The sequence below is a fragment of the Symphalangus syndactylus genome, chromosome 6, assembly GCF_028878055.3.
Source record: "Symphalangus syndactylus isolate Jambi chromosome 6, NHGRI_mSymSyn1-v2.1_pri, whole genome shotgun sequence".
NCBI classification, from domain to species: Eukaryota; Metazoa; Chordata; class Mammalia; order Primates; family Hylobatidae; genus Symphalangus; species Symphalangus syndactylus.
In genome coordinates, this window is record NC_072428.2 from 27,398,831 (window position 1) to 27,412,967 (window position 14,137).

Below are 14,137 nucleotides of genomic sequence, written 5' to 3' on the forward strand. Positions count from 1 at the left end.
GTTACCCATCAGTAGAAGAAACCAACAGAACATAGCAACATAAAAGTACTAGAGGCTTTTTCCAGCAGAGGGACTTGATTACCTTATGAATTGACAATCTGTCTCTACATTTCTAAGTTCCCAAGTCAGACAAATTTAGCTCTCTTCAAGAAGGTATGACTTATTCCAAAAAACTAATTTGTATGTAAGAAAAAGTTCTGCTACTACAATTGCCCCTTCTCAATTTTGATCCAAGCCAGGATGTTGTTTTAAATTGGATCCTCACACTTGAGTCAGATCTTTATAGGAACACAGCAAGACAGGAGACTTGTCCTGTGTGAATCATATCTTCAGCAACTGTGTTAACCTGTAAAGATGGCGAAAAATGATTGAGCATGTTATACTGAAACTACAGGTCAAATCCCTTAAAAAACTGATTTCAGATAAAGATTTTTTTATCTTTAAAATGTCCTTGCTTTGTATAGAATATTGTTCCAAGCAACTTCCATTAGCTATGACAGGAAATATTTGTATCACAGAAACATTTGGAATGTAACAGCTGATTACAAACTTACAAGCATATGCTGTGGACCGAATTGTATATCCCCAAAATTCACGTGTTGAAGTCCTAGTTCTTGATTTGAAGACAGGGCTTTTAGGAGGAAAGTAAGGTTAAATGAGATCAATCATAAGGGTAGGTTCTTAATCCCATAATATCAATGGCCTCAGAAAAGGAGGAAGAGAGAGAACCCTCTCTCCAAATGCACATACTGAAGAACGACCATGTGAATATACAACAAGAAGGGGATTGTCTGCAAGCCAGGAAGAAAGCACTCACCAAAACCTGACCTTGCTGGCACCCTGATTCCAGATTTCCAGACTTTGGAACTATGAGAAAATAAATTTGTTGTTTTAACCATGTAGTCTATGGTATTTTGTGATGGCAGCCCAAGCTAACTAATACATAACTCAGTTGCTCCAAAATCACAAAATTTGATGCTAATTACCAAAGAAGAGATCTTTAAGCATAAGGGAAATTATGAACTTGCAACTTCTATGATAGCTTTTAATTAATTAACCAATTCATAAATTATTATAATCGTGCTACATTTGGCTACTTCGGATATATTACTTTCTTGTAGATGCAGAATAAATGCTAAAATATAGCTACAAAGATAATTACATTTTGAACTGACACTTCATGAAAGTTATTTTGATTTATGAGAAACCCAATAGCTCTTAACTTGAGATAACTGAATTAATCATAAATTGATTTTATTATGGAATGATTAAGCTTGAGGATGAAGTCATCATTGCATTATTAATTTATATACTATGAAGACGCAATTTATGTTTGTGATTTTTTAATTTACAAGTCCCAAATACCAATAAAGCCTGCTGCTAATTTGGGTCTTTGGTTTAGCACTTCAGTTGCCTCATTTTACGTAATGCCACCTAACTTTATTCAGAGGAGAATTTCTAAATATAAATAGAGAAGGTAATTTTAGAAATTTAATTAGTGATCCCTCCCACACCACTGATTAAGTTTGACTTCAGATCACTGATTTTCAAAAAATATTATCTAAAAATTCCATGAGCTAAAATGATTATTTATTTAATACCAAATCCCTGTATGCTATATACTCTTTAAAAAAGTACAATCTCTGCTAGTTGTTTACAAGAATGGAGTAATGAAAATGGACGTATCGCAGCTATATGGGTTGCTTTGAAATGGAGGATTTCTTTCCAAGAGGGTATGATATTTCGCTGAGGACCTATGATGTTACATGCAAAAGAAATAGGTAAAAAACACTTTTTAATTATATTATTTGAGAGGAATTATATTATTTCTGAGGAAATATAAGTATTTTCCTGAGCTAGAAGCCATTTACGTAGAAGGCAACTCCATTTTTAGTTCTCTTTATTAAAAAGAAATGTAGTAGGCATAGCATGTTTAAAAATAATTATTACCCAAGGGCATGTTAAGATATTATAGATCATAGGGTTTAACCCATATTATCTTTCAAAAGATAAAAAGAATATATTCCATTCCTCCTTTCATACATTCAACAAAATATTTATTGTGTACCTACCAATTGTCAGGTTACATGCTAGGAATTGTAGAATGTATGATGATTAAAAATAGACTTGGTTTCTATGTTATTGCGCTTGAGTTCTAGTGGAGGAGCATGTCACTAATAAAGTAATCACATTAGTCAATGTAAAATTACAGATGTGGCACATGCTGTGGAAAAAAAAAGTATATGTTGTTATAAGAGTGCTCTGGGCCAAAACAAAAGCACTGAATTATCCTGAAACAGAAAAGACCTTGAAGAGGTAACTGTCCAGAGCTAGAGAAACGAGAGAGCCTGGTGAAAGATGACATTTAGTGTTTTACTTTATCCCAAAAGTAATAAAAACTCTTTGACGCTTTTAAGTAAGTGGGGTAGATGATTGGAATAATTACATTTGCATTTTAAAATATGTGCAGTCTAGTGGAAGAAAGATTGGATGCAGGCAGAGCAGTTAGAAAATTATTTTGGAAGTCCAAAGGTGAGCTCTTGTTGCACAGACTGGAGTGGGAGTATTGCTACGAAAGTAGGAAGAAGTAGAGGGAAAATCAACAGAAGTTGATCAAAGGATTGAATATGTTCAAATCATTAAAACATATCTTGCTCCCATTAGATTACAATATCAGTGTTAAAATAGATTAAGAAAAAAATTCTACTCAGGTTATGATATAAAAACTTCTCCAGCTTTTTGTGCCAATGAAGTGAGCATTCTGCGATGTGGATTAAAAAAATCTTCAATATTGGTATTTCCAGACTTATAAGAATCCCAAATATAAATAGCCTATTCCTGGTTAATCATGATGCTGCTTCATTCCAGAAGTCCTAGTATACAATATTCAAATGTAATTTTTGTCTCTGAATTCTCATTTAAATCTACTTCTGTAGAAGTAATCTCACATCCTGTGTAAAAATTATCACTAATTTGGCAGGTACTGCTTAGAGCTTATCATTTATAAGGGGACTGACATTTCACCAGGGGAAGACTACCCTTAGATAGTCAGGATTTCATGTTGCTAGGCAACCTAGCAAAGTAGCCCAGAAACATTTAAAAAAACCAGATTGTGTGTGCTAACCTCTACAAATGAGAACATATCCAAATATGAATTGAAATTCCCATATATTTTTAAGGAAACTCTCTTAACTTATTCTATAATCCTTCTTGGTCTGCAGTGAGGATTGCTAATGTGAGATTAGAATCTACTCACAAACATTAAGAAGGTAACATGATGAGTGAAGTAAAGGTAAGTAATTTTCTCAATATATGACTCAATTTAAGCTTATAATTGAGATGATCTTTTTAAAATAATAATTGTTACATAAATAATTTAAGACATATCAATTATTCACACCACCTGACTGATCTATTTTCCTAAAAATCAAAATTAAGCCCTCAATAATTTTTGTATGAGTGGTCTGACTACCAAAGGATTCTCCATGAATTCACAAAGATGAATTCTTCCATTCATTATGAAGTTGTTTAGCTTGACTTTTCCTCTGAAGGTAAAGCCTCCTAGAAAATCAGGGGAAATAATAAAACTGTCAGATGTCAAATTGGCTTTTCTGTCAACCCATTCCCCAGAGTCATTTTACTTGGATTTTGATTTCATCTAAAGAATAAAATTTGAAATTTGAATTTAAAACAGCAACACTAAATTCTTATTGCAAGGTCTTCAGGTATCAGTATATAGATATATATCTATAAATGCACAGATTATGTACCTGATATACAAATATTTCCATTTATTCCTTTAAAAAGAATAAAGTGTAGGCAATTCCATTTATCCAAGTTTTCTTATATTTGTTTCTTCTTCTGTGAACACCCACTTTCTGACAATGCTGTTGACAATGTCACCCCCAATATGACAGTTTTATTATTTTATTCAATCTGTGGGCTAGACAAATTCAGCATACTCTGAATTTAAACCAACTTCAGCTTAGAAATCTTAAGAGAAAATGCCATTTTTTAGCAAAAAACCATTCAAATAAAAGATCTTAGACAAAATATAAAATCAGAAGAGAGGCCAAGAATATTGACATTAAAAGCCTAATACAGTCTCTACTTTTATATCAACTTTATTCCTTTTTTTTGAACTGTACATGCACTTATATTGCTTCTCCTTTCCTTTTGCGGATTTTTCCTTTAGTTTTTATAGTAACACTTGACTTACTGCATTTTGTTTCTTGTTATTTAATCTTTGCTTGTTAAACAACAGTAGAATATGCATGAATATCCCTTCATTATAAAAGCAATATTTGTTCACTATATAAATGTGAAATATAGGGACAGGTAGTAGGAGGAAGTTATCTATTGTTCCAATACTTACAGATAACCAACCATGGAACTTTCTTATAATGTTAGAATGATGAGACTGAGAATGATTTCAAATATATGATCTCTTCTATAAAGACCAAAGAAATTCTACAATGCCCAAGCATTTTTAGAGGTAATGACCTTAAACAGGAAAATTAGAATTCTAGAACTGATTACCACTCATTTTTACCAACGAAGAAACAAGTTCAGTATAATTAAATGACTTGCTAAGGTGAAACAGCTTTCACTGTCATGAGAAATGGATGATTATTCCCTATATGGTTCCACTGTCATCTGTCATTTTCAGCATCAAATGTTTTCTTTTTTTTTTTTAGATGGAGTCTCACTCTGTCACCAGGCTGGAGTGCAGTGGTGCAATCTCAGCTCACTGCAACCTCCGCCTCCTGGGTTCAAGCAATTCTCCTGCCTCAGCCTCCCCAACTAGCTGGGACTACAGGCACACGCCACCACACCTGGCTAATTTTGTATTTTTAGTAGAGACAGGTTTCGCCATGTTGACCAGATCTCAAACTCCTGACCTCAGGTGATCTGCCTGCCTTGGCCTCCCAGGGTACTGGAATTACAGGGGTGACCCACTGCTCCCAGCCTGTTTTCTATTCTTAACCAAATAATAGAACCATCTAAACAAGTTGTCTATAATAGAGATTTCTGGATTGCACAATTATTCAATGAATTAGTTTCTCAGGGAGAAACTCACATTTTCCCAAAAGTTACCAAGCAGCTCCATGACCAGCAAGTTTTGCAAATCTGTTACAGACCAACTCTTTCTTCTTTCATAATTTTCACGTTATATGTTGTCTCCCTTCTTTATATTCTCCATTCCATTTATATTCATTTAAGGAATATGTTCAGGCAGTGTGCTAGCTATAAAGGCAGACATACAGAAAATAAAGAAATAGACCCTGATCTTGAGGGTTGAGCAGTAGGGCATGGTGAGAAAATGAAAGAGAGGTAGACACCACTTAAACTAGTAATTACAGGTTAAGTTCTATACTACAGTTACCAAGCGCTGTGTGAGTGTTGCTGGTTGAATTGTGTCTCCCCCCAGCAAAATATACTCAAGGCCTAAACCCCAGTACCTGTAAATGTGACTTTATTTGGAGACAGGGTGTTTGCAGATGTAATCAAGGTAAAATGAGATCATGCTGGATTATGGTGGACCCTAAATCTGATGACTGGTGTCCTTTCAAGGAAACAGAGCTTCAGAAATACAGACAGCCACAGAAAGAAGGCCGTGTACAGACAGAGGCAGAAATTTGAGTGATTTGGCTACAAGCCAAGGAACTGCAAGGATTGCCGACAACACTAAAAGCTAGGAAAGGGCGAGGAGGCATTCTTGCCTAGAGCCTTCAGAAGGAGAATGGCCCTGTGATATTTTGATTTCAGATGTTTAATCTCCAGAACTGGAAAGAATATATTTCTGTTGTTCTAAACCACCCAGTTTGTGATAACTTGTTAAGGCAGGAAACTACTACAGTGAGTATCCCTTAAATGGCTTCATTTTGCAGGAAAACAAGAGATTGGAATGGTCAGTGAAATATATAAAAACCATATAAATTAAACGGTCTTATATTTTGTAACTGCTAGAGCCAAGTCCTCTGGGAAAAATAAATCATATTAAATCTGTGTTTATCTTTGCCTATTTTTCACCAACATGAAACAAAGCACAGAGGCATAAATATTTGCAATAAAGTATATTTTAAAATTCAGTAAATACATACAAAATTCTTGAAAGATATACATTTTTTACTATGTACAATAAAAGGCCCAAATAGTTTCAATTCTTAATAATACAGAAGACTATACTCAATTATGTTACAGAAATTTATCTCTCGCATATATAGATTATATTTTCTTTGGGGAATTTTCAGAGATATTTTAGGAACCCCTAACAGTGAATAACAACAACAGACTGTGTGCCCTGCAGCATCCTGGCCTAAATCACACAGCTACTCATGTCAAGATCTCTTAAAAAGAGAGACAATTCTAGCATAGGGAAAATGAAAGAAGAATGATACCAAATACAAAAAAAGAACTAAGAAATGAACAAGTAAGGAAAAGATAAACCCAACTTTAGGAATAAAACCTTTGGACCAAGATAAGAAAATATAGGCTAATGTTGGATTCCTACTTATCATCTAAATTAAATAAAATATGGGGCTCTTAGCCATAAACTCTCATCTTAGGAGATAAAAGTAGAGAAAGTGGAAAGGAAGACCTATTAAAAAGATACCAGCAAAAACTAGAAGGAAACTGAATTCAGATGCAGTTGCCCCAGTTTGTAACAAGCAGCCTAACCCTTTATATAGAAACCTGTGTTGGGTGTCTTTCTTATTTTATTTTGTTTTGTTTCACCTTTGAACTAGAAACTGAACTTATAAATGTAGTATAACCAGATTTATAAACTGTAGATGGTAAATATTACACATGGAAATATGAAACAGCTACTATAATTACACAAATATATGAATAACAGTAGTAGCTGCTGTTGCATTTTCTAACCCAACTTCTCTGCCTTCTCTCTTTCCTCAGAGGGACTCCATCTGATAATCATAATGAAATAAACATAGATGATCATTGCCATCATAAGCTAGCACATGTGCTCTTGCTATATATCAAATTTTACTCTAATTTATTTATATATACCATCGATTTTATCTTCATATTAATAATAGAATAGATATACCAATATTACACATGGAAAACTGAGGTTCAGGGAGCTTAAGTGAGTTGCCTCAACATCCTTCACTGGTAAATGAAAGAGTTAGAATTCAAACCGAGGTAAGTCTAACACAACAGCTCATGTTATTAACCACTGACTTACACAGTTTCCCTTTGCCTTCATTTTCTGTATCCTCATTTTAAATTGGCACAAAAGTAAAGCCTGTGATATTCTGTACACTGGACGGGTATAACGTCCAAAATGGGAGAAAAATCCCCTTACGATGCTTTGCCCAATCACTTGGGAGAGTCTCTCAAATACTTTGTGGGTGGAGCCATCAGAACCTTGGGCCTGGTCAGTCTCTTCTAACATTACCCAAAAGGGTGAGAAAGTGGGAAGAAGCAGAAGTTTCTCACGACATCCTAAACCTACAGGTGAAGAATCTGGCTGGCTAATGCCCCAGGTTCAAACCTGGAATGCCTATACTTTGAATGGATAAAGATGTATCAAAGTGAAAGAACAGTTTTGAAACTCAGAAGGAGAGACAACTCAACCAGTTGATGAAGGAGGAAAATCCGAGAGAAATTAGGGAGCTGCTAATAAGAGGTCCAATTGTCTTCCTACTCCCCTTAGTCAAAAATTGATTTTATGCATGTATGAATGGGGAGGAACAGATAGATAGAAATCTTCATAGGCCTGATGGTGCCTTATGCTTGGTAGAAAAGGGCAGGTGGGATCTGGGCAGCCTGCTGCTTAGATTGTTCTTTCTGCCCTCACCATCTATCAAGAAGACAGAGCCATCCCAGAGGGAGAGTAGAGAAAGAAATCAATGACTAGCCAATATTTTATTAATTTTAATTCTCACTATACAAACAAGCATTTGAATTTATTTTAGAAAAAAGATAAATACAGAGAACAGCAAAAGGAAGACAATTTTTTAAATAATTCCTTATAAGAGGGATGACTATTTTATCATAATAGTTTTTTCTTTTCTATTCATTTGCCTCTAATATATCTAATGAAATTATAACTGGCTAATTTCTCCATGACTGTATATTTACATATTATATATGTCTAACTATAAATAAATATATTTATTTTTACAAAAGTAGAGTTATATATACCACATAGTTTTATGTAACCTCATTTTCCCTCTTAGCAGAATATGAATATTTTGCATATCAACATAAATTTGTGAAACTTAAATCATGAAAATTTGTGGTACAGATTAGTATTAACATATTTAAAATCATCTTGTAAGAAATTTTAATTATTTTATTTATTCTATTAAAAATAATATTGCAATGAATATGCTTATTTGTCTGATTAATTCCTTGGGTAAGATTTCTAGAATTAGATTTTGGTTCAAAGAGTATGTCATCTTTTGATATGTGTTTCTTTCTGGGAATGTTGTACTGGTTTACTCCCACAAGCAATATATGAAGATGCCCATTTTCCAACACCCTCGCCCACACTAGGCCTGGTAAATGGCATATTTTAAAACTATTTCATGGTATGATACTTATGTGTAGGATGGAAACTCTAGTATTAAGTGTCAATGTTGAGATTATTCCCTTATTGAGTGAAACAATGAAACCAATTATTTACTGCTTGATAAAGAATCGATTTTCTGAAAAACATTAGCAATTAATGGTAGATTATATTAAGGACATGAATATTAATAATTATGGTAGATTACCATAAATATTTGTGCTTTCAAAATATTCTTGGATTACAATTTTCAACAGCATCAGAAATTTTAGTTTTAATGACTTGAATGACATTTATTAACTTTCCCCTTATTAGCGTAAAATAAACCAGTATCATTTTATAGCCAAAAAAATAATTAATTTGCACCACAGTTCCTCTTTTTTGAGTCATCAAATACCACCTACCTGTGACAAGTTTCATGAGCCATTAGAAGGGATTTTCCATTCTCTGCAATGGATCACTGACACACAGTAAAATGTGTACAAATTAGTTTTACTTTTCCAGACAAATAATTATATTTATTTTTAAGGTAGGTTACAGTTGAAAGAGCCAAGGAAACTCTATGTCTTTGCTTCCCTTTCACGCGTATGCACTTGTATTCTATGATTGAAAGGTAAGCCATATATTTTTTTCTCTAACTTTAAAAGATAAGAAAAAGCTCACCCCATTTAATACGCTAAGTGTAGTCATTAAGTGTTTCTCAGTTGCTCAAGATCAGTAAAAGAATAAACATATTCTGTACATTTCACAGGCAAAACTACAACTCAGTCTCAATGTTCCCCATGTTCATGGGTGATGCATATGCTGCCTCAGGTTCATCCAAGCAAAGAGACCCACCAATGAGCTCTTCGCCTAATTTTGCTTTGAGTCACTGCCATACAATTACTAACATTTTAGAACAAAATAATTCTATTTTAAGTATATTCTGAATAGTACTTGATTTTGTTTAAGGTTATGTTTTTAGTGGCAGTTGAAACAGTTTTGCCTTAACTGTGAATTTAGGAAAAGTTAAAAATTCCCAAACAAGTCCTCAAAAAAGTCCCCAAAACAAGAATGCCAAGAAAAGTAATTCAATATATGAAGCTAAATGGAAGTTCTACCTCCCTGAACAACATCATTTCTTACGTGTTGCTCATACCAATCCTGATTAAGAAACAGTTTAGGACTAGTTAAGCCTGGAAAAGTAAGTGATGTGTGTATGGCATTTTTGGAAACATTCTTCTTTCCTTTCGTTACTTTTTTTTACCATAAGAATGTAATGTTTAAAGGTTTTCTTAATTTTTTCTAAAATGATGTTTCAAAATATCAGATTGCACCAGTTATATACAGGCCCCCACGCCTCTGTTGGTAGAACTTTGAGCTAGAAATTACACCTAATTCTTTAACCCAGTGAGCTCCCAACCCCAGGGAAAAATCAGAAAATCTTCTGCATGAGAATTTTTTCCTTTTACAATTAGTTAATAGTTAATATCTTAGAATCTACTGACAATGAATGAGGCTGATATAAAATAATGTGAAATTATATCAAATATATCATTTTTGTGCATTGTTAGTATTAACTGGCCACTTAGTTGGACAGTTGGGCAGATGGGTAGATGCATCAACTATTAGGATCATTATGGCAATCAAGATCATTCCAAACAACTCACAGAATAGAAAGACCATTGGATCTACAGTCAAAAAAGGCTCGATTTAAATTTAAGAATTTACTAAATGTGCAACTTGGCTAATTCCAGAATCATCATAACGGGTGCACGATTATTTGTTGCATAAATGATTGACCAATTCCCACTAATTCGAGAATTGACAGATTCTTCATTCTGTTGTACTGAATGTGAATGGACCAAAAGATAATTTTCTTTTTTCTAAAGTTACTGACATATTTTTCTTCTTTTCTTGCTTTCTTTTTTTAATATTTTTTAATTTTTAATTTTTTTTTTTTTTTTTTTTTGAGACAGAGTCTAGCTCTGTCGCCCAGGCTGAAGTGCAGTGGCACGATCTTGGCTCAATGCAAGCTCCGCCTCCCAGGTTCACACCATTCTCCAGCCTCAGCCTCCCGAGTAGCTGGGACTACAGGTGCCCGCCACCACGCCTGGCTAATTTTTTATATTTTTAGTAGAGACGGGGTTTCACCGTGTTAGCCAGGATGATCTCGATCTCCTGACCTCATGATCCGCCTGCCTCGGCCTCCCAAAATGCTGGGATTACAGGTGTGAGCTACCGCTCCTGGCCTTTTCTTGCTTTCTTAAGGAAATTTTAAGTTTCTATGCCTATCTACTGAATGTTTTGGAAAATTGATGCCTGAAATTAAACATTTTTCCCATCATCTCACCTATGCCAAAGAACAACAACCAAGAGGAAAATAATTGGACCTCATTGTTATTATACAAGCCCAGATACTCTGCTTTCTGCTTCCTAATTAAATACCTAAGCAGTGAAAGTCTTCATGGTCCTTCATTCCTTGAGAACCGCCATAACATGAAGTATAGTCAGTGTTCCTTAAATCCTCCTATATAAGAAGAGAAAGGGAAAGTTTCTGGAAACGTGACCTTATTTATGCTAGAGAAAGCATATGGTGGCAAAAACCTACACTTACATATACTTTTTTCATTTTCATTTTTGTACCCTCCCAAAGCATATTTGGCAGATAAACCTTTCAAGTCTATGGCAAGTCACACAGGTTGGCTCACTCAACACCCATTTCAAACCACTTTTCCTTGCCTCCCTCTATTTTGTCATCCCAGGTTTCCCTAAACCTAGGGGTGACACAGCCATAGTCAATAAAGCATAGGACAAGATTGCTGGGCAACTCTTTCCTCTTTGCTTCTCTATTCCTGTAACTTTAGCTAAATCCTCACAGAAGCAACAGCCATCTTTCAGCCAGAAGGACAAAAACCACACCTTAAGGACAGCAAGAGCTGAGTTAGCCAGAATCCTTGATGATGTTGTTGTGATACGTACATTTCTGAGTTGTTTTTGTTATGACAAACATAAAGCACTTACTTCTTTAACCCACTAAAGAAGGATTTCTTCACTTGCCTTTGAATGTATCAATGATATGGTCTGACTTCTAGTCTTCTCTCTGAGATGCTTTCTGTGATGTCGCAAGTCAGATACAGCCATTTTTATTCTATGCTGTTCCCATATAACTTTTTGTATATAGTTTTTCAATAAAAAAAGTTTTCATTGAAGTATAAACCAAAGGTACATAAAATAAAGGATACAGCTTGATGAGCTATTACAAATAGTGAACACAGACTTGCAACCAAGTCAAGAAATAGAATATTTGCAGAAACCCAGAGTGCCGCCTCGTGCCCCCTCCTAGTCACTACCCTTTTCCTTCCCTAAAAGTAATTTAACTTTCACCACCAGATTCGGTTTTTCTGTTTTCTTAAATTTACATAAATAATGTCACGCAGTATATATTCTTTTGTATCTGGAGTCTTTAGGAAAAAATACATTTATTAAATTCATCTGGGTTACTTTATGTAGCAGTAATTCATTAATTTTTCCTGTTGTTTGATATTTCATAGCATAAATATATCACAATTTATTTATTCAATTTACTTTTACTTGATACTGGACTCTTTCCAGACCTTAGAAATTAAGAATAATACTTATATAAACATTCTCATTATGGCTTTTGGTGCACATATGCACAAGTTTCTGTTGGGCTTATACATAGGAGTAGAATTACTAGGTCATAGGCTGTGCATCTGTTTAACAGTATTACCAAACACTTTTACAAAGTGCTTGAACAAATCAGGCACCCATGAAAATTCCAGCAGCTCTACACATACAACATTATTGGCTATTTCAGCAAATTTTATTTTAGCCATTCTTATTGGTATGAAGTACATTTTCACTATGGCTTATTGTTGCATTTCCCTGATTATGAATGAGTCAAACTATTTTATATGTATATTGGTGGCAATTCAGATATCCTCTCTGATGAAGTGATTGTTGAAGCCTTTGGCCCATTTATCAATTTTAAAATTGAACTGTGTCTTTTTCCTTGTTGATTTGGAGAAGTCATTGCACATTCTGGATATAAATGCTTTTCAGTAATATATAATATAGATAATTTCTCCTACTCTGTGGACTATCTTTTCACTTTCTTAACAGTGATCCTATTTTTAAGGTAGTCTAGTTTATTAATGTTCTTTTATGGTTAAAGCTTTTATGTTCTGCCTAATAAATATTTTTCTGCTTTAAGATATGAAGATTATCTTCTGGAAGCCTATTGTTTTACCTTTCATAATTTGGTCTACAATACACCTAAACTGATGTTTGTGTATGCTATGAGGTAAAAATCACTATTCAGTTTTTGAATATGGATATGAAAAAAGCATTGTTTTTTTCTTAATGATGCAATATGTAGCATCTTAGATTGAATGAAAAATGGTGATCTAAATTAGCAATATTATTTGCAATAATACAATAAAGCATAGCATACAAAATTGATTAAATGTGAAAGAGATGGTAGATTATATTTAAAAAGCAAAAATCATCACATTTTTAAAATAGGAGAAATGACTTTAATTTATTACATTACTTTAACTTTAGATATATTAATAGGAATTCATGAGTTTTAATAAATGTTCCCAGCTCTATTAGCTAATCTAATATATATTCCTAGAATATAAAATATATATTTCTAATACTATTATTCACTAACAGCGAATAATGTGAATAGTTAGGGTCCATGTTTTGGACACGGAAAATCAAGTTGTGCCTGGAATAACATGATGCTAGACTGTAAGACTGCTTTCAAAGATAGCTGAAATCGTGCTAAAGAGGACTATGGTCCTAACTAAAAAAATAAAAACAAGAATAATTGTTAGAGTTCATTGGGCAGAGTTAAACCTTTGAAGTGCTATGAGTCCATAATATTACTCGAAGGGCAAAAAATATAAATTATAATAATGTCAAGTCACAAGAGTTATAAATATTTTAATGTTCTCAATAATCCAAGTTCTTTGAATGCAACCTTTATGGTTTTTGTTTGGTTGTTGTTGTTTTTTGAGACAGAGTCTCACTGTGTTCCCCAGGCTGGAGTTCAATGGTATAATCTCAGCTCACTGCAACCTCAACCTCCCGGGTTCAAGCAATTCTTGTGCCTCAGCCTCCCAAGTAGCTGGGACTACAGGCATGCACCACCACACCTGTCTAATTTTTGCATTTTTTATAGAGACTGCATTTCACCACGTTGGCAAGGCTGGTCTAGAACTCCTGGCCTCAAGTGATCCATCCACCTCAGCCTCCCAAAGTGCTGGAATTACAGGTGTGAGCCACTGCGCTCAGCCCATCTTTACGTTTTTATCAAAGCCTATCTTAACTATGTTGACATACGTGATACCTATAGCAACAGGTAAATGTTAACACACATATTCAAAATTACCCAAATATGCTTATATTCTTGTCAATGGTAGATAAAAAATTTTATTAAAATAAATTGAGTGTCCAGAGAGTTGAAAGGTAAGAGGAAATAAAAGACAAAGAGAAATTTTCGTTGTAGACTGAGCATCACCTAAAACAGAAGTTTTCAAAATGTGGTATCCCAACCAGCATCATCAGCATCACCTGATGAATTTGTTTAAA